The sequence below is a fragment of the Dermacentor albipictus genome, chromosome 9 (genome assembly GCF_038994185.2).
Source record: "Dermacentor albipictus isolate Rhodes 1998 colony chromosome 9, USDA_Dalb.pri_finalv2, whole genome shotgun sequence".
NCBI classification, from domain to species: Eukaryota; Metazoa; Arthropoda; class Arachnida; order Ixodida; family Ixodidae; genus Dermacentor; species Dermacentor albipictus.
Window position 1 is genome coordinate 28,213,517 of NC_091829.1, and position 22,787 is coordinate 28,236,303.

General features: G+C 45.9%; 1 protein-coding gene and 1 long non-coding RNA gene across 6 annotated transcripts in view; one reads left to right on the top strand and one right to left on the bottom strand.

The window, feature by feature from the left end:
- Window positions 1-893: 893 nt before the first annotated feature.
- On the bottom strand, window positions 894-20,141 carry LOC139049867 (uncharacterized). The gene is made up of 3 exons (XR_011508644.1): window positions 19,961-20,141; window positions 17,045-17,077; window positions 894-1,146 (listed from the first exon to the last, which is right to left on the bottom strand). It is a non-coding gene; the product is annotated as an uncharacterized lncRNA (long non-coding RNA).
- Window positions 20,142-20,821: 680 nt separating this feature from the next.
- The window catches only part of LOC135917992 (phospholipase A1-like), a 66,699-nt gene continuing 64,733 nt past the window's right edge, over window positions 20,822-22,787 (top strand). For 2 of the 5 annotated variants that reach the window (XM_065451648.1, XM_065451650.1), the window contains exon 1: window positions 21,600-21,687. The gene's annotated coding sequence lies outside the window, so the exon portion shown is untranslated. Of the gene's footprint in view, window positions 20,862-21,599; window positions 21,688-21,763; window positions 22,150-22,787 lie in introns of those variants that run through there. The other 3 variants (XM_065451649.1, XM_065451651.1, XM_070525890.1) reach the window with 2 other exon arrangements.

A 22,787-nucleotide genomic window follows, 5' to 3' on the forward strand; every position in this document is an offset into this window, starting at 1 on the left:
GGGCTGTGACAGGAGTGATGGGGACCATGCTCCTGCCTCGGCCAAGGTTGCAGCGATTTCAGAGCTGCAGGGATCGCCCAGGCAGAACCTAATCTCGGCCCTATGCTGCAGCTCCAGCTTCTTGAGACGGGCACGTGGTAGTGCCACGAGTGGGAGGACGTACCGCAGGCGTGAGGTGGCTACTGCATGGTACAGCCGTAGAGCCCACCTAGTGGTGCAGCTCTGTCCTCGGGCAACAAGCTGGGAGACTGCCTTGTAGACCCGGAGGACCTGGACATGCAGGGTCTTGACAGCAGGCAGCCAGGTCAGCCGGTGATGAACGTGTAGCCCCGGGTACGTCACTGCCGGGCTTCAAGGTCGCCTTCCAGTTGCAGCTGTGCAGCGGGCGGTTGCTCTTGGGTGGAGCAGCATGGCCTCCGTCTTCCTTGCCGAGATGGCAAGGCCAATGCAGCTCAGGTAAGCAGCGGCGGTGTCGAGGGCTCTTTGCAGAGCCGAGCGCGCACTGCTGTGGCTGTGTGGTGGATTTCGCACACATAGGGCGATGTGGTCCGCGTTGATGGAGGTATTCACGTGGTTGTGGGGGTCAGTCTGCAGGACAGCAGGCAGTCGGGCCAGGTTGAACAGGAAAGGGCTCACCACTGATCCTTGTGGGACGCCCTCTACCAAATAGGTCCAGGGCCTGCTGAACGACTGGATAGGGCAGGCCGTCAAAGGCCCCCTTCATGCCGATAAGCACCAGGAGCACGGCGTCACCGCAGGCCTTGGCCTCTTCCAGCGTGGAGACCACGTCCACGATGGAGTCCGCACTGCATCAGCTCCGCCGGAAGCCTATCTGCTCATCGGCCAGAAAGCAATGGCGTCCATCAGCTTGCAAGCAGCAGAGGTGAGTGAGACTGGCCGATAGGAGCTCACGTTTTTCAGCCAGCCTTCAGGATGGGGGCCACGTAGGCTGTGCGCCATGACTCCGGCACCTGCCCTGACTGCCAGATGTTTAAGCAGTCAAGCAGGTGCAGCTGCTCGCTGGCGGCCAGGTTGCGAAGCATTTGGGTTCCTGGTGCACTGGGCTCCTGGTGCACTGCGATGCTTGGAGCTCGTGCAGCGTCAGCGGGTCCTGGTAGATAGCCATAACCTGGCTCGATGGCCACCCTGGGTGGTGAGAGAGAAGGGAAGACGGAAAGGCAGGGAGGTTAACCAGGCTGAGTCCAGTTTGCTACCCTACACGTGGGGAGGGGAATGGGGAGTGAAAGAGGGAGAGAACTTAAGTGTAGGATGTCTATAGTCGGGCACTCAAGTCTGTTGCCCTCAGGTAGCGAAAAAGCGCTCGGACTGCTTTCTGGGCCAATGAACTGTGAGGCCAGGCTCCCAAGACTGGATGACAGGCCATTTACAGAAGCGAAGACCCTGTGTGGTGGTTGTGCAGGCTGACGGAAGGCTGCCCTACCTTCAGGATGGCTGCAGTGCGTGGTACAGCCAGCGCAAACTGGTTGGCGAGGAGCTCCGCAAGGGCCTCTTCGCTGATGCTCAGCGTGATGGCCACGGCGAGGACAGGTTGTAGGCTTCCTCTCCTGCTGGTGAGGGATTTGAGCAGTCTCCAAGCCAGGGGTCCCCTGGACCTGCCCTCGATGGCAGAGCAGAGGCTCCTCCTGCGCCGGGCTTGGCGTCTGCAGCGGGCATCTGCACGTCTGTACTCGGTCCAATGCTCTGCCTTGCCCGTCCGGATTGCTCCATGCTCCATACGGCGCCTGGAGGCACGAATGTTGAGCAGGTGGAGGTCCGGAGCGGGGGTATCTGGTTGGGTAGAGCACTGAACAGTGGCAGCCTGAGCACAATCCACGATGGCGCTCAGGAAGTCACGGCCATCGTCCAACTTGCTGCAGTGCTTCCGGAACAGGGACCAGTCTGTGACGTAAGTTCTTGACCTAGGCCTTCTCCCAGACCTGGGGCTGATCACAATAGGGAAGTGGTCAGACCCCCATTTGTCCGAAGTTGTGGCCCAGGAGTAGGAGCACTGCTCAGTGTTGAGGGAGAGGTCAATGGCCGTGCGAGCTCTGCGGTAGACGTAGGTGGGCTCCCTGGTGTTCCAAGGTCAGCAGGCCAGCTCAGCTGATGGCATCTGTGAGGCCTTTGCCTCAGCGGGTGCAGCTGCGGCTTCCCCAATCCGTGTGGTGTGCGTTGAAGTCACTGCACAGGACTGCATGCCCACCAAGGCGAACAGCCAGCTGGATGAAGCTGGAGGGATCCCACGGCTTTCCTGGACGGATGCAGATGCTCGCCACAGCCGTGTCCTGGCTGCCAAGGCGTACCACAACGGCGCATGACTCCAAGGGGCCACCGGCGATGTCAGCAACAGGTAGAACAGCACGCGCCAGGGTGCTGCGGACATAGATTGCCGTGCGTGGCTTTCCTGGCTTATGGACTCCATCTAGGCAGGGTGCCGCAGTGCAACTGCGTGTGGCACGGGTGGTGGCACCCGAGTAGTCGGGAAGCCGTAGGTTCTCGGCCACGGCATATGTCTCCAGCAGTCCGAGTACCGTATAGTGCGGAATATAGGTTGAGGTTTTTTCCCAAAAATATTACTAAAAGTTCACCCCTTGACTTACATACCGGCCCTTGGCACAGCATGAATAGTCGTCTGGCAGCATGTAGGAGCGCAGACCTTTCGGCATCCACATTGTTATCGCCCCCTTGGTGACCGACGCGGCCCAACTCGCGGGCGCTGCGCGGTTCTTTATTCTGACGAAGTTCTTTATTCTATGGCGCAGTGCACCCGGAGCTCAAAGACAGGGTGGCGGATTTTGTCCGCGAGCATCGTGCCAGATCTTTGCCAGTCACAGCAGAACTCATCTGCATCAAAGCTATTGAGATCGCCCGAAAATCCGGACTGCCCAAGGAACAATTCAAGGGCTCCATTTATTGGGTTCGTCGCTTCATGCAACGCAAGGGATTTGCACTTCGACAGCGCAAATCAATCTGGCAGAAGCAGCCAGAGGCATACGAGGGCAAGTTGGTCGAATTCCAGCGCTATGTTTTCCGTCTCCGGCAGCAGCATGGCTACATGTTGGTACAGATCGGCAACGCTGATGAAATGCCGGTGTGGTTCGACATGCCGTCGCTCACCACAGTGTGCGAACGCGGCACAAAAGAAGTCGAGCTTCTTTCTACGGGGAACGAGCATTCACGGTGATGCTCGCGTGTACTGCAGATGGCAGAAAGCTGCCCCCATACATAATATTCAAGAGGAAGACGCTGCCGAAAGAGGCTTTCCCACGGGATGTCGTTCGCATGAATGAAAAGGGCTATATGGACGAGGCCCTCATGCTCGATTGGATTAAGACCGTCTGGAATCGGCAACCAGGGGCACTCTTGCGGTGTCCGAGCATGCTCGTCTTGGATGCCTTTCGCGGGCACTTGACCGCAGGATTGAAGCTGGCACTCCGCGACGGGAGGACGGAACTCGCCGTCAACACTTCAGCCACTGGACGTCGTGCTCAAGAAGCCTGTTAAAGACCGTGTCCGTGAACAATATAATCAGTGGATGGCCGGCGACAACCTGATGACCCCAACCGGCCAGCTGCGCAGGCCGCCTCTCGTCACTGTGGCCACATGGGTGTCGCAGGTTGTGCTCGCTGCCCGACGATATGGTGGTGTGGGCATTCAAGAAGTGTTGCATAAGCAAGAAGTGTTGCAAAATTTTTTGCATAAGCCAGGAACGCACACAGGAGTCCAAAGAACTTTATCACCAGGAGAAAAAGGGACAGCACAGTGGGTCGAGTCGTAACGAAACTTGCGAGCGTCCTGGGAGACGTCGGTGTTAAGCGGGGCGAGGCGTCTGCACTCTGCGAGGCGAGACACAAACTGTTCCAAGAAAGGAACTGATGGGGGTACAGGAGTCGAAAGGAATGGTACATCAAGAATGAAACTTGGTGAACAGCCATAGATGAAGAAAAAATGTTAAAATCCAGTAGTACATTGCGTAGCCATGTTATAGGCGAATGTCATGAACGACAGGATTGCATCCCCGTTCGTGTGGCCAGGGTAGATGTACAGTCGCATGCAATATGACTTGCAACACTCTTGTTCGTTGTTGAAGGGGCTCCACGGCCTGCGCAGCAGCTCTGACATTCGAAATAGCAGTTTAATAGACACCACTAATTGAAGCTGTGTTTCGGTCTGGAACTTACCATGTGTCTGCACAGCCGTACAGCCTTGGAACCCCTTCGACCACGGGCACTGGTGTTGCAATTCATATTGCACGTGACTGTACATCGCAATCAAGCTGTTGGTCTGCGCATGGTAACTGGAAGTCGTCTTGCGAATTGTGTTAGAGGCGCACAGAACTTCGGTGAGGATAGAAGATAGGAAGACTGCTGCGGTCACTGAGGAGAACGCGCGGAGCGCTGCGGTGTAAGATAATGTTGTGTAGAAAGAAATCGGCGACTTCAGCAGCAGTCCAGGATGGTAGAGATGCTGTCTCCGCATAGCGTGTTGGATGGTCTATGGCCGTTGCAATCCAACGATTTCCATGTGAGGTCATGGGAAGAGGACCGTACAAGTCTATTCCAACTACTTCAAAAGGCGAAGCGGGACAAGGCAGAGGTTGTAAAGAGCCAGAAGGAGCCGTTGGGTTTGCTTTGACAATGAACGCAGGGTGCAACATACTTCGCAACGGCTGAAGATGGGCCAGGCCAGGAGCAGCAACTTCATATTCTGTTGTAAGTCTTGTGGTAGCCTAGAGGACCAGTCGTCGCATGATCATGAAAGGCTTCAAGCACCTCACATTGCAGAGAACATGGTATGACCGGGACCCATTTGTTGCCATCGATGTGATAAATGTTGCGATGTAAAACCCCATTGTGCAGCTTGAATTGATTAAGTTGTCGACGAAGTCAGGCGTTTGGAGGTGACGAAGAATCTTCCATGCGTTGGAGAATAGTTCAGCAGTATGGGTCGATGCGTTAGTGGGACACAAGGACAGATGGGCTGTTGTGTCTTAGCCATTCGAGGGCTACAATGGGTAAAGCCGATGAAGAGGACTCAGGACGTACACAATCACGGAGAGGTTATGGTGAATCGTCATGATTCGGCAGAGGGTAGCAAGAGAGAGCATTGGTGTCTTGATGCTTCTTTGCAGCCCTGTAGGTGACATTGAAATCGTACTCCTGTAGGTGAAGCACACAGCAACCCAGGTGACCTGATAAATTCTTTAGCGATGAAAGCCAGCACAGTGTGTTATGGTCGGTAACGACTGTGAAATGGCGGCCATGAAGACATGGGTGAAATTTTTGCACGGCCCAACAGCAAAGCACTCCTGCTTGGTTATGGTGTAGTAATTTTCTGCACTGGTTAGTGCACGACTAGCCTAAGCAATTACTCGTTCGCGGAATGTGTTGTCGCATTGTAGTATAATGGCACCGAGACTGACTGCTAGCGTCGGTGTGAAAGATGGTGGGCGCGGTTGGATCAAAGTGGCGCAGTACTGGGTCTGACGTCAGGGCATGTTGCAAAAGCAGGAAAGCATGTTCACATTCGTCGGACGAAACAAAGGGTGCATTACTGGGGAGGAGTTGATGGAGCGGGGACGTAAGTGTAGCGAAGTTGCATATGAAGTGCCGGAAGAAGCAAGTCCAAGAAAACTGTGCATGTCTTTTTGACGCAGTGGACACAAAATTCGAGGATGGCAGTAAGCTTCTCGGGGTCCGGACGAATACCTTCTTTGCAGACTATGTGCCCCAGAACTTTGATGGCCTTGCTGGCCAAACTGCATTTGTGTGTGTGTGTGTATGTGTGTGTGTGTGTGTATGTGTGTGCGCGCACACGCGCGTGTGCGTGTGTTGAGCTGCAAACCAGCATTTGCAAGACAGGCAAGGACTTCATCAAGATGTTGCAAATGTTGTGAGAACATGTTTGAAAACACAATGTCGTCGAGATAGCACAGACAGGTTTTCCATTTCAAGCCACACAAGACTTATCGATCATGCGTTCGAATGTGGCAGGCACATTGCATAGTCCAAAAGGCATCGCACTGAACTCGTAGAGCCCATCAGGGGTAGCAAATGTCGTTTTTGCTTTGTCGGATTTGGACATCGGTATTTGCCAGTAGCCTGGTCTAAAGTCAAGGCTAGAAAAATACTCAGCACCGTGGAGTGAATCTAGTGCATCATCCATCCGTGACACGGGGTGAACATCTTTGCGCACGATTTTGTTCAGCGCACGGTAACAGACGCAAGAACACACTGAGCTGTCTTCGTGACAATTGCAATGACATGAGTGTCAACAGCTCAAGTGACAGTTCATCCACGAGGCAACAGTTGGGGTTCGATTTGGTTTATTGCAGTAAGCAATGCAGACCCCTCAGAGAAGCGAATAAGGCCAGGGGTAATCAGAATTGCTCGAGATAGGGTATGGTCATAGGGTAGAATGAATACGCCGCCATCCACAATGTTACAGGAGTTGACACCTATAATCTTTTCTCTAGGTGGCCAAAGAACGTAATCGGAAGAGGTGACGAGACGAATGCATTCTTCGTGGTTAGGAAGAGAATTGCCAGTGGCATCATCCAGTTGTGTGAGGCGCTGACGACAAGAGATAGAAGCAAACGCCAAAGATAAGAAGTCCCACCCCAAGATGAGTTCATGGGTCACTCACGAAATACCGCAAAAACAATGTGGTGAAGAATTTAGTCTATGGACACACGAACAGGACACGGTGCGATTGGACGAATAATAACCTTGGCCGCTGCACAAAGAGAAAGGCCGGAGTAAGGCAATTCTTGTGTTTTATAGAGTCCCAAACAGTCACATGGCAATAATCGCCAAGCGTCTTGTAACATGGAGCCACCTCAGAATTGCGCCAAACAAAGATGATGGATGCAGCCAGTCTTGCCAGATAACTACATTTTGACTATTCTGTATTGTTTGCATTTTTTGTGTAAAAGGAATTGTCGCAGACAGTTTTATCTTCAGTGGCCTTCAGTTGACGTCATCTGCTACAACTAGCACATAAGTTAACTCCATAGCACCACTAGGATGGAGACATTGTGTCGTGGGGTGCTTCCTTAAAAGTGGACAAGAAGATTCTAAAGGAAAAGTGTGAGATGGTCACAGTAATAACCAAGGCATTTGGCATGGGAATGACCCAGCTATGAAAGTGTTATCAGATGTGGACAAGCATATAATACTAAATGGCGCCTTGCACGAGTCCCAAGTGTCAAATGTAATGAGTATTGTGCATTGAAAGGGCCAAAAATGTTTTGTACATGCAAGGGAACACTATGGGCATTTGATAACAGTTGCTTAGATGTACTACATTAACAGGAACCAAACGAACTCCCTTAGACATAAGCATGCAGCAAATTCAAGGACTAGATGAAGCTTCAAAGAAGTAACTGCATTTCATGTAGGATAGGTGTGAATGACCTTTGTGCACGAGATCAGTGACAAAAACACTAAATGATTGCAGTACAGTGTCTGTATCATATCTTGTGCAGACCAAACTAGCCTGGAGTTTCAGCGTTCCTTGTCAGTTCATTTAAATAGGCACTACATTGTTCAAAGTGCAATATTGTTCTACAAAACATAATATGCAAGATGTAGCATGCTAACCCTCGTGGCTCAACAACTACTGAACCGAAACCTCAATGAGCAGTGAAGCTTCCTTGTAATTTTCATCGTAACCATACTTTCGCTCTTGAAAGTGAACCTCTTTAGTGAATTTGCTTGTGTATTAATTTTTCTTTAGGCAAGTATTTTTTACACATGTTAATGTCTCAATCCTGCTTTTTCTTTCCGGGGCTAAAACAAAATGCCTCTTATTTCACTTTGATCTTTCGACCTAGGAAGCCATCATCTGGTGCTGTGTACAGCAAGCACATGCTTCGGGCAAGGAGGGAGCCAGCACCATATCTACATCAGCAAGAACCTCGGTGCTCAAAATAAACATTTTCTGTGCAAATACCTGTCTTTTTATACTTCCAGCATGAATTAATAAGTTTCTTTTGCCTTCACATGCAGGAAGGTTTATAGGAATAAATAGTGACTGTTGAATGCCCAGGAAAAGCCTTGAAGCCATTCTACTTGTACAGTGATAAAGTACATGTGTACTTGAACTTGATAGTACAGAAACGAAAGGCAAAGTAACAGGCAAAATGCTCGGGGCAGCAGTCGTATAAATGGTAGATGAACACAGCTAATTGTGCTGTCCAGTTTCATTCAGTTTGACCAAATGTTGCAAGAATTGCCTTCAATATGAATCGTTCAGTTTAGCCAGCTAAAGTCGAACTCGTACAAACTTTGGAATGTCTGCTGGGAATTTTAGCATAAATGGTATGTGTGCATCCTTCAGCAGCACCACAAGCCCAGTAAGGTTTTTGCGTTACTGTCCCCCCTCCCTTGGGGTTATTGCAGTGTCTACTTCAAGTGCTTGAGGGTATAATGGAAAATGACTCCATTCTCCAATGAGAAGGCTATATAAATATGCAGGACAAGAGCTTGTAGGCCTGGTTATAAGCATGAATTAGATATGTATAGACCAAAGGCAATATGAATACAATACGTTAAATTGCATCCATATGTGGGAACTGCCCACATCAAAGGAAAGAAAGTGCAATACTTGCAACCTACCAACACAAACATCAGTCTAGGGAAGGATTCTGTAAGGATCCACTAAGTGGACTGTTTCAGCACACACTGATTAGGTAGAGCTATAAGCTGGTAGAGCAAGTGGCAATCGTCACCATGGGCTCTCGTGCTCTATTCATTCAGCGTGTACTGGAATGGACAGTCCACTTAGTCAACAATTACAGACTAGCCCCCTAGGGCTGTGGAAGCACGCAGTATATTAAGCTTAAGTCTGGAGTGCTACCTTCTGCTTATGTGGCAAGTCCTCCTGTTTACCTGTTCCTTTCAACTGAGAGCTGAGCACTGCCTAGGTTAAGTCAGAAAAAGCAACCAGCGTCCATAGAATTCAAACTATTACTATTTGCCCTATATAAGGGGACAGTGAAGCCTAAAATGACACTTGACTTGGGCCATATTTTTCGCGATATGCCCGAGAATATTGGGATTTCCCATCAATTTTACCCTTCCTACATCACATAGTGAACAACCTGAAAACTTAACACTGTTACGCAGAGCGATGAAGGGTCAGGATTTGAGCGAGAAAACAACACATGACACCTGAGCGCAAACTATGAACTGGTTTATTTTTCTGCAAGTGAAGCGTACATAAAGCCTACACGCATGCACAGGAGTCCTCTTCCCGGTCTACCTACACCCTCTATTGTCAATGATTATGCTAATCTCTTTATTGCTGAGTGAAATAGACGGCGGGCTGACACATGAGCCCTGTGGGTCCACCTTGAGGTTGTATGCTTCCACGACTTGTCTTTTCCTTTGGTTCCTACTTTTCAGCAGAATCATTGCCTTGTGATAATCACCAGTTGATAGTTTGTGCTCAGGTGTCTATTGTTTTCTCGCTCAAGTCCTGTCCCTTCGTCACTCCGCACAACAGTGTTAAGTATGTTGAACCAACTAGCACACTGCACAATTTTCCTGATCTTGAAAACAATTGTAAACTAAAGTCCGTGAGAAACAGTGTTCTGTCATGACATACAGATTTATGCATGATCACTTTGCTATATAAAAATACAATTTTAGCCAATGTTAACGAAGAGCTTCACTTCTGGAGTTCACTTAAATAATGTCTGTGATGCATTGTGACAGTACGAGGTCCTGGAGATCCTACTGTGGAGATATGTCAACATTGAGCCTATTCCTGTTTAATGTATGGATAGATGCCTTCACGAAGAGTTGGAGAAACTGCACAATACAATGTTTTATATCACATGTAATAATTATGCTGTGATAAAGTGTACACGCTGAGCTTAATCTTTTAGAAAAGCTCAAGAAAAGGCTCCAGAATAGGTATGATGGATAGGCAACCTTTTATTTGGCTCTCTTCATAGTGAAATCTAGACACATCACCTCAGCCACACTTAGTAAAATCTGTGGGCTCGTACTGCCCATGCCTTTACTGCACAAGTTGCCTTGGTGCTCCCAGTCTTGACAGGAGGGAGCACACTCAAGCACACTCTCATGCACGTGTTTGTTCCAAAGCTACAGCTGCTAACTGAAGTAACTCCCACATGCGATTCTGTAACTCTAGACCTAACTGCAAAAACGCATGCAGTACTACGAGTTTGGCATGGAGTCCACATGACGTGCACAACTTCAAATTTCGTATAGGCAACAGATAACTGGTAACCTGTTAGAGTAACAAAATGGATGCCAAGGAAAATTCACCCAAAGCCTTAGGCAGGAAAATGAGGTGTTGTGATGAGATAAATAGCAATCACATTTGATCGACTGACTAAAAGCTGGCAGGGGTATTGCATTTGACATGATTTAAATGAGCTGCAGCATGGCATGGTAACTGTGGCAGCCTTACAATGCCGCGCTCTCTGAATTACACTTATGTGCATCCATATGCTGCAGCGACCAACTGTTTTTATTCAAGAAAGCCAGGTTTGTGGTTCAGCACACATCATACGCTGGCAAACTCACTGATGAGTCAACTCCCTGAGATCATCCCATGAGTCTGAGTGAGCCCAGCTGAGCAGTATTTTGGCGAGTTTGAGCCCGAGTGAGCTCGGCTGAGTAGTATATACTACTCATAAGAATATATATTCTTATGAGTTCAAGTGAGCAGCTAATTATAATTTTGGCGAGTCTAAATAGTGAGTTCCGATTATTTTGCCAACATATATATGGTCCGTGTACTTTCGAAATTCAGCTACGACACTTGCGCATAGGTTGGAAATTAAGCTTCTCGCCAAGTGACTACTGCATAAATGATCATAGAGCTAGCGAAGAACGATACGCCTTAATGATGCAGCGTGCCGCGCGGGATCCATGTGTGCAGCGTGCCAGTGGATGGGTGCGTGTTTGGGAAATTAGGGGGTTTCGACCCATCCACAGATAATTTACATAATACCTTTCTCCATAGTGTATTATTGCGATAGCAATTTTTGGACACCCTAAGCGAATTTTCGCCATCGCTCTGATGTTTGGTTTAAGTCCAAGTGTGACAAAAAATTATAGTGCTCCGTTGCATCCCACATGCTGGGGTTAATTGCGAATGAAAGGGTGCGATTGTGAGCCGAGAAGGATGGCAGCTTTATGCGCGCTGTCCACGTCCCGTGATCAAGTGCGCGCTAGGGTCAGAGAGCGCGCGACGTCTCTTGCCTGGCCGTGCCCGTGCATATGGCTGTCCGCGCGCAGCAGAGTGCATATACACGGCCCGCGCGTGCCACATTTTTTAAAAGTAATTTGCGGCCGGTGTAAAGGCGGCAAGCCGACGTGGCTGCTGGTTTCACGAGTGTCAATTGGAAGTAGCGATATCTAAGTTTCGGGCGAAACTTAGAGAACAGTGACTTCCTTAGAGGGGCCAAAATTTTGGGGCGCATGAGCGGCACGTATAGTAGAATGCAGTGTTCCATTGTAAAAAAAAAATTGATGTAACAAAATAGAGTGCTGAGTGTTACGTCTTTGTTACATCAAGATTCAACAAAAATTAAGCGCTGGACGCACATGCAACTCCTTACTCCACACTGAAAACATTTGAGAAAACATTTTTTTTAAATACTTTGTACATTTGTATAAATACCTGCGGATATTCCTCTGGTTTAGCCTAATTATGTGCTGCCTACTTAACTTACTGACGCAGCATACGTATCATTGCGAAATTTATAATTTTTTGCTTTTAGAAAAAGCATCGAGTTATTGAATTTTGCGAAACGAAAAAAAAAATTGCAACTTCCAATATAGCGCGCTTCCTAGGCTATTAAATAGCTACAATGTTCAAGGAACGTACTGTTTCCATGAGTGGTTTACTCATGCAGTAAGATGTACTGCTCCTACACCTTGTAATAAAAAGCATATGCATCGACACATAGCAGCTGATATTCTTGCTTATTTTCTCATCACAGAGGTAGATGGGGCACATGAACCAATATGCTCACACAAATCAACGTGACCAACTACTGCGGAGACATGGCAACGAATTCTTTGTTTACCTTGTACACCACAAGTGCGAGGTTTGCGCATTTGACTTCATGAAACCCTATTTATACTACAGGCTTTACGGCAATGCTTGCATGCAGTGCGGTGAAGCGCTCGACGAAACTGCACATAGTATATGATTTGTTTGAAATTAACTCGAGATGCAAATGTTTGTGCAGGCAGGCAAGCAATGTTTCCATTCACGCAGCGCACCAAAATAGCGAGGTATATGCATTGATCTGGTTTCATGACATCGTACTTTTGCCACTAGCTTTACGGCAGTGCTTGTGTATAGTGCTGCGAAGCACGACGGAACTGCACGTTATTATACGGTGTGCTTGAAATCCACTCGAGATGCAAACGTTTGTGCAGGCAGGAAACGAATGATTTAATTCACGTAGCACAACACGAAAGCGCGCTCTATGCAGTCCTTTGATTTAATAAAACTCTATTTCTGCCACAGGCTTCACAGCAATGCTTGTGTAGAGGGCTGTGAAGCTCGACGCAGCTGTAACAACAACCCACAGTACACCCGATTTTTACCGAGTTTGTTTTAAAGGGCCCCTCACAGGCTACATAACAAATTTTGGTTATACACTGAAAGTTGTTAAGTGCCCTCTAAGAAGTGTTCTACCGCAAGCATTTTTCAAATTGGTTCATTAACAGCAGATAGAGAATGATTGAAGTGCCGCGAACGCATGATTTCAGGAGGCGAGCGTCGCCGCCTATATAAACACTCTCTCGACATTCCCCGTTTCGCCTGTGTAAGCAAATTTCCTTCACTGCGTTCTCCCATACCGGAGCCGAGGGGTCGCGGCGGGTATACCCTGCCGTCTTCTTTTTTTCACCGTCTCCGGCACACTTCCGGTGACGGTGTCGCGCGAGCTGTTGCGCTTGTCTCGTTTCCTGTAGCGGACGATAGTGCGCGCTCTACACGAGAACACGTGATTAGCGGTATAAGTCAGTGCCCCAGCACTGAGGCAAACGCGAGAGGATAAAAGAGAATTCATGATCGCAATGCTGGAACACATGTAGACAATGACGTATAGTTTCGTTCTCTGCGCGCGTGCAAACGTCGGGAAAAGGAGAAACGGAAATTCATCTCTCTTGCTACAGTGCGAAGTAAAACAAAAGCACCCAGACATTCGGGTTGTATTTTTCATTATTTCTCTAAACTTTAATTAGTTCACTGCAGCAACAGATTCAACAAATAACTGATGCTGCCTTGAATCTAAGTCACGTGTCACTCTGAGTGCCATCACAGCACAGCCTGTGCTCCTATGCAGCAGCAAAGTTACGGGCATTCATCTGCTTGCTGCTGCGATAACATTATGACTCAGAGGTACGATTTTTGTTGTGTGAGATTATAGATAGCCAGTAGACTACTTGTCTGATGTTAAATGCTATGACCCACTGGCAACCCACGATGCACTCAACGAAAACGTTTTTATGCTGTGTGTGGCGTGACTCACCAGTGACCCACACGCAAGAATTCTTGCTCTTGTGTTGCCATCTGAGGTTTGAAATTGCAACTAATATATATTTTTATTGCATTGGACATGGGGTGGCATGTTTGTTTCGGAGAGTGGAGTGGCGGCGCATTTCTCAGTTAAGTGTCTTGCAAACTTTCGTAGCAGTCTTTGAAATACGTGCCATTGGAATAAGTACCTGCATTTTTCTTGCTACTCCCAAACTTTTCAGCGTGTCTAATAGATAGATCCTCATGCCCCTTACGGATGAAAAAAAAAAGCACAATGCAGAGGAAACAAATAAACTTAGTTTTGGGCCAGAAGAATGCACCAGCAACTTCGCGATCACCAGCGGATGAGTCAAGTGCTTCAGTGTCAGATGTTCAGCAGTGGACAGTGAAATCAGTGACAAAGATAGTGTTTACGAACCATCACAGACCTCAGCCAGCATGTCGAATGGAGAGTCAGACCTGACTGATGATTCTGAGGTGAATGATTCAGGATACAATGCTCTCATTTCTCTCAGCCCATCTCTAGAGAAATGGACACCGGCAACAACCACTTCGCCTAGTGTGACACCACACGTACTCTAGGCCGCCCACTATCATTCAGTTGCCATCTAGCCGTTATGCCCCATCTCTATGTTCACTGTTTATTACGGATGACATTTGGCAAATGATGGTCAATGAAACAAACAGGTTCACACAAGTGTTGAAGTCAACTACTCCTAAATCTAAATCACGCTTGAAAAATTGGACGGAAACCAATGCCAAAGAAATTAAAGCATTTATTCGAATACTGATTTGCATTGGTCTCCTCCGTCTTCCTACTCCCAAATCTAAATCAAAGTTGAAAAATTAGATGGAAACCAATCTCCAACAAACGAAAGCATTTGTTGGAATACCAATTTGTATTAATCTCGTCCATCTTCCTACCCGAGTCACTACTGGGCAAAAAGTAACCTGTATGGTGTTGAACTCATTCATCAAAATATGAGCCGTGACCGCCTTCTCCCTACTTTTGAGGTTCCGGCATTTTGCGGACAATTAACTGGTTGCAGAGTTGCAGGATCATGTCTTTAAGATCCATCCTCTGGTAGAGAAATTGAACCAAAATTTTTGCCACTGTGCTTGAGCCAGGAAAGGAGGTTGTGATAGATGAAACAATAGTGCCATGGTGTGGCAGACTTTCGTTCTTACAGAGTCAGGCTGTTCAAGGCATGTACCAAAGACGGTTACAGGCTAAAGGTTGATGTATATGCCAGAAAGTGTGACTGAACAATTGGCATCGGACATGCCGAAGATGTATGCTTGAAACTCCTGCAAAATTACAAGGAAGTTGTGTGCCCGCTGTCCGTAGACAACTTCTACATGAGCTTGCCGCTCACTTTTCACCTTCTAAAGGAAGACACTTTCATTCGTGGCACAGTTCGCTCAGTGAGGAAAGGGCTGCCAAAAGATCTCACTGAAGTAAAGGTTGCAAATGGCAGTGTTACCGAACTTCAGTCCAAAAATGGAGTGAAGGCACTGAAGTGGATGGACAAGAGGCCTGTTCTGATACTCACATCTGTCGCCAAATATGAAGCAACTTTGGTGGACAGTGGGAAGAAAACAAGGGACGGTGCACCAATCATGAAACATCAGGCCGGTCTCGATTACAATGCAGCAAAAAAGGGCGTCGACTATAGTGACCAAATGACATTATACCACAACTGCCTTAGAAAAGGACTCAAGTGGTACAGAAAGGTAGCTGTTGAGTTGCTTGTTGGATGTGTCATCATAAATGCGTGGAACATTCGTGGCATGCTTGAAGGAAACTCTACGCCAATTATAAAATTTCAAGATGAACTGGCTCATTCACTGTTCGGCCCTCGTCAAGACAACATCGAAGAAACTCGTGGGAGAACTGTCCACATGCTAAGAAAAACTGGCACATCGGCACACGACACTCAGTGGCTCTGCACTGGCTGCTATGCGGCCAACAGTACCAGCAGTAGCCCAAACTCTATGGAGAGAGTGAGAAAAGTGACCACTTTCTGTGAATAACGCCCTGGCAAGCCATTCATCTGTTTGTTGTGCTTTAATTCTAAGCACAAGTAACCTGAGAAGCAAGCTAGCTTCAACTGTAAAATGAGTAGGATGAAAACTTCAAGACATGGCTAATGTTCATACTAAATTTTAGCCTTTCTCTAACTAATAAATATTTCTAACACAGGAACTGACTTCTTGTCTTTTTTAATGGCAAGCACTTTGTAGTTCAACATAGGTTTCTAGCATCTTGAATCCATTGAGGGGCTACAGAATGTATTAAAGAAAGCTAAAAATGCATAATGTTGTGCTGAATGTGATCAAGACACATGTACAAGAAACTATAGTCATTAGTTCGATGAGGACAGTAATATGCTTTAGCAAGTTAGAACTTTGTTACCAACTTGCCCACATTCACATCTTAACAGATTTAACAATGTTTCCACTACGTGGAGAACCTTGATCTACAGTGCTTTTATCATACTGAAGAAGGTTGGTGTTCCTATTATAACACGTGTACTTAAGAAGCTCAATCTCTCAGGATTTCATGTTGTTTTACTTGACATAAGCTTACGAGGCTTACAGATTACGTGATCGTATCTCAACGTAAACACTTACTTCCTTTTCAATGATTTTCATTTCTGTAAAAGCACAGTAAATTTCGTCAGACGAGAAGTGCAAATGTGTTTTTTATTCTTTCATACTTGGTGCTTGCTATTATACAACTTACTTATATCAACTTGCTTGTTTAGAAAACTCATAAAAAACACTCCCCCCACCTTCTTCTTTCTTCTTTTACTTTCCATTGACTCTAACTTTCATTATGCTAATAAACTTCAGAAGAGCTTGCTCTCAGGCTAGTTTGTACACACTGCTAAGAATGAAAAAATGGAGAGAAAACGGGACAAGAAAGAAAGGCCTACAGAATGCTGATTTGCGCGCGGCAATCTATATCAAGGATGGGGTGCTGGACCAGGGAAGCTAAGAAGCCGCCACAACAAACTATGGGAGCTAGGTGAATGGCTTCGATGTCCACACAGAAACATAAATATAGGAATGTTATAGAATGCTGTGTCATTCAACAACCCCGTGAATGTTGAAAAGTGGGACAGTGATTAGCTGAAAAGAGTTTCAGAGAGCTCCAGGGAGTGGGGAGGATGATACAGTAAGAGGGCTAGGGTGGTGACACGCATTAAGGGCATCAAGAATGAAGTGAAAAATTATGGAACATAGGGGGATTGTCTCATCACTGCTCGATCGCTCAACACCAGATAGCTGTGGCCAGTTGCCTTAGCTGAGATTCACCTACCCTGTCATAGCATGTGCTGTGCTTGCTGCTTTGCAGTCTTTAGAATAGGCAGGTGTCAGGGAAGCATGCCCATAATGCCTGCAATTAAGTAATAGGCGACTTGCAAAATAGTGCCCGCTCTCTTCCATACACAGCCATGGCTGAACCACTCACTAGCAAATCTGGTAAGAAAATAACGCTGACCTTCACTGTTACTTGGGCTGCAACAAGTCTGGGCTGCAAACAAGAAGACACAAGACAGAGCGCTGTCATGTTTTTAGCACAGTTCACTTTCCTAAGTAATGTACCAACAAGGTCATAATATACACTATATAAATACATCAATTTGTAAACAAAATGTTATTTTTAATTAGTCATTTTTAAAAACAGCACAAGGATGATAGCATAATTTTAGGCGTAGTCTTAGCAATGAAAAACTTTTGTCAGAAGTTAAGCAAAGTTTTGGCAACGTAAAAATGTGCATCCTCATTGCTAAAGCATTCCTGTCCGGGGAGTGCTAGGAGTTTGTCTTGGTGTGATGTAAAACTCTCCACACATTTATATAGTGCTAGAGAGAGAGGTGATGGGGGAGTGGTAGTGGCCAGTGGAGAATCCTTCCCTGAAATGAATTTCCGGCTACGTCACTGAATGTCTGCAATGCCTTGTAATAGCAATAGGTCTTGGATGGAAACACTATAGATGATACCAGTGAACCTATTGAGCCTATTCCTGTTTAGTGAGGTGATGTATGTTTTCCCAAAGAATTATAGAAACTGTACAATGGAATGTTTTGTACCACCTGTAATAACCATGCTGTAAGAAAACAGAAAGGCTGAGCTTAAATGTTGTAGGAAATCTCTTAAGAGGCTCAAGGATAGGTAAAGATGACTAACTTCTGTATTCTCCTCAACCCTCCACCTGGATTCAAATGCACAGCAGCCCCACTCCTTGACACAGGCGGTTGCTTAGCTTTAATTAAACTTCATGTCAATTACTGTGAAACACAGCGTCGTCTTCAGTCAAGGGGTGGCACTGTGCTCATCTCAGTGGAATGAAGCTTCCAGTCATAGATGGTTTCAGAATACAGGGTAAGTGACCTCACATTTTACTCTCTTCGTCGTGAAATCTAGACACCAAAGCCTCGGTTTGAACAAGTAATGCTTTAAGCGCTCTCTCATGCATGTTTGCTTTAAGGCAGAGTCAGCTTACTATTTCCTGCTTCTGCCACATGCAAATGACACAAAAATATCTCAATAAAATGATTGTGATTTAAGTGGTACACACTCTCTGCAATGTGATTAAATGTTTGTAATAAAAGAAGCACTACTCATGTGCTGGTCAGCATCTGCAGCATTATGTTCACCAAGATAGCTTTTTTGTCTCAATATATTCAATATTGTTGCAAATTTAAGAGGTTTTGCAGCTAACATGTAGCTGTTAACTTGTGTCTCGAGAACATACAGCTTTAGTTGAGAGGAGCGCTATATTGCATGAGACAAAGGAACATTTTTAGACTGCTTGTTTTATTTATGTGTGAAAAACAATTGTGAAGGTTTTAATAGCAAAGTAATACAGTAGGTGTTGGCAACGCGAACAAGCCATGCAAAGTGTATGCATTAGAAATGAACTATCCAGATGAGGACCCCCCACCCCACTGATATATGTCAATGCTATAATATCAAATGCTGTGACATTTAACACATATGGTGACTAAAAAAAAGGATAACTAAAGCAAGAGCAGCATTAATAAAACAACAATATCAACTGCAAAATTTATACAATTTTTCTCAAAACTTTTATCTTCGCATAAACTGTGGCCTCACACACTGTGGGCACTTTTGCTAACAACCTTCACATTTCACTAGTGCTAATTCTAGCTTCCCTTTAGCTTCTAGCTTGACTCTAGCTTCCAGCTCAACTGCAATGTTTTGAACGTCAGGGCATGTGCAAGTGAAAATTAGTTTGTGATGGCCATGTGGATCTGTTTCTCTGCCTGAATAATAGGAAGAGGAGGGCAATATAATTGCCTTGAGAACTATTAAGCAGAAGCAGCATGGTGGATGAGGAGCAGTGGCCGGGATAAAACATTTCAGGAGTTCAATGTAGTAAGGATACAGGAGTCATATGATTAACTTTGCAAGAATATGAGGCCATTATAACACTAAGGGAAACAGACTGGCCCATCACACTGAATTTTCAAATATCGTAACTGGTCTAGAACACCTTGCACAGCTGCTGTAATTAGGAAAAAAAAAATGTAGCATTGTCTTAAAAAGACAGCTTTTTTGTTTGTTTACTCTGCTATGCCACTGTACACATTATTACTATTACTTTTTTTTTTCTTTTGGAACAGAAAGTCACCATATGCCTGGAGGTTTTAGATCACCTTCTTGGTGTGCTCCCGATATATGAACAGTTCGAAAACATTAACATTGTTGCTTGGTTTATTGCCCAAGTAGAGCGGCACGTAACGACTGACTACGGAACCAGGCGTGTGAATATGCACACCCTGTATCCAATCAACCCCTATATCAATCAATTTTGTACAATTAGACCTCCATATATTGAACTTTAATGTAACAAACCGTTTTACTTTGCAGAACTTATTTGGTGTGCATATAGAAATCTTCAATTTATTGAATTCTGTTTATCTGCAATTTCAATTTACGGAAACTATAAATTCTTCTAAAATTTAAATGAGGATATGTGTTGCATTTGAACTGTAAATTCTATGGACGTACAAGCGCTTTCCGGGAGTAAAGCTTCACGATTTCCTTCCAAAGTTTATTCGACTTAAGGACAAAATTCTGCAGCAAAGTTATAAACGACCACAGGTGACAAGCAGCTGAATGCGAGGTATCTGGTACAGACCCACGGGGGAAAACTTAAAAACCACAATAGCACACATTCAGGCGAGTATGTAAACAGGCGAACTAAGCAGGGAACAAAAACAACACAGCACTGCTTTCATAGGTCCCGAATGATCAGAGTTTCGTCAGAGTTGGTGCAAGCACGCGTCCGCAGATAAAACGGGCTCCCACCGTGCATTGACCAATACTTCGAGAGGTTACAGCACACAACTCCAGAACATCACAAAAGACCGTTTGCACATGTACTAACCAGCCAAACAAACTAACCACGGCAGCGAAGACCACTTAAATCGAACATACAACGCAGAAACACCTCGTAAAGGTTTCACCATAGAGAAAGGTTACACCTTGTTGCACAGACGCTCACAAAAAATTCAAGAAATGTCCAAAGCGCACTACCGCCGCCTTTTAAAAATCCAACGGGAGCCAAGCCAAATCAGTAATAAGTTGGCTATTTGGGTGAACGCAACGCACCCGTTAGAACCACCGGGTACGCCCAACGCCGGCCGTTTGCTTCGGGCGTAGTAAACAAAACTGTACTCAAATATTATCGCGTAAAATCTAATTCTATTTCTGCAGTATGTTATATAATGTACAACATGCTACATAAACTTTGTATGACTTTGAGATGGAAGCATGGTTTACTATGGTTTGTCACCAGGACACACTAGGGTATGCATACTTGTGCGATTCTGTTCCCAATTTAACGTCAAATAATAATTATTTATTCATTTTTACAACAGCAAAACAACCGTGCATGTACTTATAAAAAAATACTCATTAAGTATTTCTGGAAATAAAAATGTTGTATTGTGACAAAGCGTTGCGCCTTTGAGAGGAATGCTAGAAGTGTCGTCTGCTACGACGCCTGTTCGCTGGAAACGCGAGACTTTTCTCGCAGACGACAGGCACTTGCGAACTCTCTCGCTCTTTTGAAAGGTTGCGTCGGCTGTCACGATTGCTGAACGTCTTCAAGTACTTTTAAGCACATCTGCTGCAGTGCTAGCTAGGACGCTAGTGGCCTCCTACGAGTATGCTTCATCATATTTTATATTGGCGTACCGCTTCCGAAGCGTTACAGCGTGGCTTTGCGAGTACCCATTGTGCGACACTTGACTACAGCTAGGAAGCAGCTATCTTTCCTACCACAAGTAAGTTTGTGTTCTCAAAGTCCTAAAACACGCATTTCAATGAGCACATAAACGAGCACATAATGCCCTCAGTAAAATTTGACTGTCAAGCCACAAGAAGTACAACTGTATATGTCTTGTATCAGTAGTGCCTTCTTTGTCCTATTCTGAAGTTTCATAAAGCACGTAACGCTACAGTGCCAACCTAACACACTTAACAAACCAAGGTCCAAACGCTCAAAACATGTTATTTCAACGTTTACGATGCCGCAGCTTTCTCGTCACGGCTTCGACGCCACACCGCGACACAAGCATCGTCCCAGTCGCTGGCCCAGCGTGCTATCGCCACTCCGAGCAACATAACAAAAGCAGAGAGCTTTGCGTTGCACTGTCCCACTACAGGTTATAGCAATTGAGCTTGGAGCGAAACCAAAACTGCCAAAAAAATACTTGTAGACTACTTTGCCAGTCAATAGAATGCCAATCCGAAGCCTGTACTTCCCATCATTCCCATGATGGTTGAACGATCGCAGCGCCAGATTTGCCTCTAGGTATACTAATATGAAACTCTATGGTTTAGCCCATAGAGCCGGAAAGCGAGTTAGATATTAAAATAGGTGCTACCAAACGTGTCATGTAAACCGCGCAATTTAATTTAAAAATATTATTAAATAGTTTCTTTTTTCGCCATCAGAGTCAACAATCAACAAAGTTTTATTTTGGGCAAAGTTGGCTTCCTTTCGACGCAGATCTCGAGCGTTTGCAAACTGATTCGGGAAGCCAAATCGACAGCGCTGTTCGCGTTGTTATTTTTGGCGCGTGTTTTCACGTCTACTGTGGCTTGCGGGTAGGTGTTTTGCGTTCTTATCAATGCATCGTATCTGACACGCGTTCGACGAGTTTACGGCCTAGACGCGTGATCTTGCACGATCAGCTCGTTGAGATCAAACCAGTGATCATAACTTCTTAATTGAGATGCATGAGCTCGTTGGCGGCCATCAGTTCGCCGCTGACACACGTCAAATTTTCGTGCGAGCTTTTTGTTGCAATTTGTGATAACCTAAGCGCTTTGAGACCTTAACCTCCCGAGACCCGGTTAGGGGGATGTGTCCAATATATTGAACACTACTCTACTACTCCTATTCGAAGGCATGCATCCTCATGGAGCCCCGCTGCCCAATGTGTGGCACACCTGCTGGCGCCATCTATTTCGCATTGATGAGAACACATTGGTCAAATTCCCACAAAACAGTTTCAGAATAGCGGCATTCAACGTCGCAACGTTTTGTGGCACCTGCTGGAGAACTCGGTACCGTTTCTCGTATTTCTTCCGATTTTCAGAGCAGATCTTTTATTTATATTAAAATTAATACAGCAGCTAACGCGCAGAATACGAACTTTAAATTGTTCACGCCCTTACCTTTACGCTTCCTTTGATTTCGCGTGTCCATTAAGTTGGACGCTGGGACTCAACCCGATTATTTTGACCGCGCTTTTCCCACGGCCTTGCTATGAACAGGAGACAAGTACTATTGGTATTTAGCATCTTGTGGAGGAAATCGCGTTTCTTCTATAGCGAGGTTGCTAGCCTCTTGGTAGTGGGAATTTTTTGTGTCCACCCGTGAACAAAAATTATAATAGTTACGTAAGCGAGCAAAAGATGCAATGATTCATACCCTCTTAAAGTGGCTACAAGCGCTCAACAAAGTTAAGCGAACAGCGCATACATTCATTGAAATCACCCATGCAGCACACAGAACTGCATACAATATATTTTATATATTTTTTTTCTGCAGGGGACCGGCTTTGCGTGTTTGATGAGGTGGCTGACGCGACTTTTCTAATTGCCGAAAGCTAACGTTCTGTACGTCATTACATGCGGGTTGGGCGGAAAAAGACTAGGTAGAATCCCCGTGTCCAATATAGGTCTATTCGATTCAGCCAAGT